Below are 4,135 nucleotides of genomic sequence, written 5' to 3' on the forward strand. Positions count from 1 at the left end.
GACGCATGACTACCACATTAACACCCGAGGCATCATACATACATCCATTATAAAGAAGAGGGGTGATCCTTCCTTTCTAAAATGATAAGAAGCAATGGTTTCTAAATATTTTTTTATTGTTAGTTTTTAAATTTTAGTTTTTTACACATTTATGATCTTCACGTTAGAGATTTTTTTTTTTTGGGTAATTCAGTGGGGATGATGAGCCCGTACCCATTTTTTGAAATCGCTAGTGATTTTTGTTAGGCAAGAATGGAAACCGGACCTTGGGTGAGTGATGCTACCACTAAAAACCCAACTCCATTCTCAAAATACAATAAAAATTAGGTACACCTAAAAAAGTTACGTCTAAAATCTATGTAAAAAAGATGCCATAAAAGAGGGGACTCATATCCACATGAGTACTAGGACTCGTAAAAACCATGTCCTCTAAAATAAATGTCATCCACGGCGAAATGGTTAGTCACCTTGCCCTTTACTCCGTGTAGGACTGGCAATGGACAGGGCCGGGCTTGGTAGATTACGAGAGAAAAAATGAATTTTTTTTATTTGTTTCTTTTCCTAATGAAAGTGTGATATTTTTATTTGATTTATTTATTTTATTTTTTTTGTTTTGTTGTTTTCACTCTTCAAAATTTTAGTTTTTGTAGTAAGGTAAAAATAAAATAAAAAATATTACCCAAAAAAGGAAGCCTATTTATTTTGGTTATTCAATTCCTATATTTTGCAACCTAGAGAGATAAAGAAACGTAGCTTGAGTATCAGCCTTTCTTTTCTTTATCAATTCCTATATTTTGCAACCTAGAGAGATAAAGAAACGTAGCTTAAGGAAAGTATCAGCCTTTCTTTTCTTTAACAGCAGATATTGAGATTTTGCCAAAAAAAAAAAAAGAAATCCATTCATTTTGGTTATTCCCTTCCTCTATTTTGCGACCTAAAGAGGGAAGTGCCTACCTTTTATATGGGTGCATATTGAAATTTTGTAAAAAAAAAAAAAAAACTATTTATTTTGGTTATCCTCTTCCTATATATTTTGCAATGCAAAGAAACGTAGCCTGGGGAAATGGTAGCCTTTTCTTTGAGGGTTATTGACCCATTTCAAATGGATAGAGAGAGAGAGACGCGTTTCAGATGGAGAGAGAGACCATTCAGCTCGGTGCCATCAGCAAAGTATTTGTGGGTCATTTCGGTAATTTTCATCTCTCTCCAAAAAAATTTATCATTTTTTAGAAATCCAATCTCTCTTAAAACTCTCTGGTTCTTTATAAACCGAAGCTTCCTCTCTCATAACTCTCTCTCTATAATTTCAGTCTCTGTTTTCCCCTCTAGATCTCATTCTCTCTCTAAAACTTTATCTGTTTCCCTCTTTAAAAACCCAATTTCTCTTTCCAAAATCTCAATATTTACTGTCTTTAAAACCCACCCAATCTCGCTTTCTCTAAAACTCAATAAGGGGTCTTAAATTTTTAAGCAAAGTTTTGTTCTTACAAGATTTGTGACCCACTGGGCTACACGGACCCACTGGGCTAGAGAGAGAGAGCGCAGAGCTTTGGGTTTAGGTTTTTGTTCTTCTGTGTTAAAAGGGCTGAAGAATGGCTACCTCAAGGAGATGAGGAGGGGAAGGTAGTAAGTGGGGAGGAGGGGGGTTTTGGAGAGGAGGCTGTGATGGAGGTGATGAAGGGGCTCGAGGCCGAGATAACCGGAAGTGGCTCTTCTTCCTCTTCCTGTGACGCTTACACCAGTGGAAATCATGAGACGTTCTGCCCGTCCTTCTCTGACTCAAAGACCACAGTCATGGCCAGCATCGACATGGCCGGGGTGGTTTTTAAGATGCCGAGTTCCAGCGAAACCGAGCACTCAGGCAGCCAGATCCCCGCAGCAACCGAGCCGAGCTGCTCCTCAATTGAAGATGCAGAAGATTCATCGTGGTGGTTGGGGATGAAGAGGGTAGGGAATTTCTCTTTGATGACTCTATTTGCCTCAAAGGAACTCAGGAACTTCTTTTCTGTATCTCTTTTTCTCTTCCTGTTTCTTCTAAGCCCATTGTCCTTTCATTACCTGCACCTGTTTTTCACACTTTCTGTTGGAGATGGCTTTGTCCAATTCCACTCTATATCTTTTGCCAAGGTTTCTCTCTCTAAAGCTGCAAATGGGTTTTTTCCCTCTAAAAGCTCAAATTGTGTTTCTTCCCTCTAAAGCTGAAAATTGTGTTTCCTCTAATGTAGTTTCTAATGTACGGATTTTTATTGAAAAGGCATACCGATTTTTAGGGTAATTTACTGAAATTTAGTAACTTCAGTACAACAAAATCTAAGTTTTAGTACTTTTATTTGGAAAATCAGAATTTAAAAAAACCCCAATAGCATTTTTTACCTTCAATTTAACGGTTTTTTTTTTTTTTTTTTCCAAAACAAACTTTTTATGCAAATACCTTCAAAAAATAAAAATTTATTTTGTTAAACAGAAATGCCCTTCCCATACACAACAATCATTTTGCTGACTTTTGGACCAATAACACATTGTTGGAGTGCACCATCACATTGTTAGAGAGCATAAGTGCCGAATTACCCTAAGACAACTATCGAATTGAAATTGAGTACTACGGGATCATGCTTTGCATAATACCGGAGCTTTGAAATCCAATAACATATACTGTCAGACCACCCTATGCAACTGTTAGACTACAGTACATAGTGTCGGAGCCTTGAAATCGAGTAACAGTTATGGTCGGAGTGTAATTTGCAAGCCAACGTTAGGTTGCTTTACACATTGTTGAAGCACTACTACCGGATTGTCTGACTTATATTGTATCGGAGCCTTTATTTTAGTGGGATAGAGGAATGAACAAGGTAAGGTAAAAGTAAGGAATGGTAGTTTAAGTATTTTTTTATTACGATAAGGTAAAGGAAGGAAGGGTAATTTAAGTATTTTTTTATTTTTTATTTGGTTGGGGTATTTTGCTTACAAAAATATATTTTGGAAAAAAAAGTGAGAGAGAAAATTAGGCCGGGATAAGGTAAAGGAAGGAAGGGTAATTTAAGTATTTTTTTATTTTTTATTTGGTTGGGGTATGTTGCTTACAAAAATGTATTTTGGAAAAAAAAGTGAGAGAAAAAATTAAGCCGGGTAAATTGTATGGAAAGTGTACTCTTTGTTATTTATATTTTTTTTATTTTTGGAATTTTTCCTTAATTTAAACTTTAATTTTACTGAAAACTCGGTATATTGATTCTTAGGAATGTTTAACGTCAGATTCAGCGTCTCGCTCGGCCCCTGGCAAAGTGGCCTTCTTAAAATCAAAACAAACTAAATCAAGGTTTTATCTCAGTAGGTTGTTCTACTGTCTTCCCTCTCGAGACTCTGGACTTCTTACACTTTGTCTCTCTACTGGCATTTCTTCTCTCTTTACTGATTTCTCTATCCACTATTCTGTCGTTCTCTCTTCCCTTCTCTCTCTATTCTCGTCTCTACCGCACCTTTTCTTTCCCTCTCTACACTTTTTCACTCACTCAACTAATCTCTCCCTACCGCTCTTTCACACTCTCTCTATTGTTTTCTCACTCTGCCCACTGTGTTCTCTCACTACCAATTGTTTTCTCTCTCTAACTGCTGTTCTCTCACTCTAGTAGCTGTTTTCTCTCACTAGCCACTGTTTTATCTCATTAACTGCTGTTTTCTCTCTCTAGCTATTGTTTTCGCACTATACCCTCTTCACTTGTATGCTCTTTTTTTTTTCTCTCCTTCCTTATCTTATTGTAATAGCAGCCTGGTTAGGGGCATGTGCTTATATTCATTAAAATTTTGTTTAACTATTGAAAAGGAAAATTCTATGCTGATGAACTTTTATTGTTTGTCGAAGAAATGTGAGAATACCATGCATTATTATTGTTTGTTGATGAAATGTGAGAATACCATGCATTAAAACCTTTTTGTTTCGAGTGTTGACTTCTTACTTTAAAGCATCAGTATCATATTTTATTGCAGTAAGATACGAGGACTTTTAAACTCGGTGAAGGTATGATTATTGATAGAGTAAAATGGTGAATCAACAAATTGTTTTAACTGGCACACTACTCTCCAACGTATGGACATATTTTATAAGCACTGGTATTTACAAAGACAAGCTCTTTGACCA

The 4,135-nt window shown here is 36.2% G+C and overlaps 1 long non-coding RNA gene across 1 annotated transcript; it reads left to right on the top strand.

Moving 5' to 3' along the window:
* Window positions 1–406: 406 nt before the first annotated feature.
* LOC110007514 (uncharacterized) lies at window positions 407–3,862 on the top strand. Its single transcript, XR_002281401.2, has 2 exons — window positions 407–1,189; window positions 1,584–3,862. It is a non-coding gene; the product is annotated as an uncharacterized LOC110007514 (long non-coding RNA).
* Window positions 3,863–4,135: the final 273 nt, after the last annotated feature.

Source organism: Amborella trichopoda, chromosome 11 (assembly GCF_054954075.1).
Source record: "Amborella trichopoda isolate Santa Cruz 75 chromosome 11, AtrichopodaSantaCruz75HAP2 v2.0, whole genome shotgun sequence".
In the NCBI taxonomy this organism is placed as follows: Eukaryota; Viridiplantae; Streptophyta; class Magnoliopsida; order Amborellales; family Amborellaceae; genus Amborella; species Amborella trichopoda.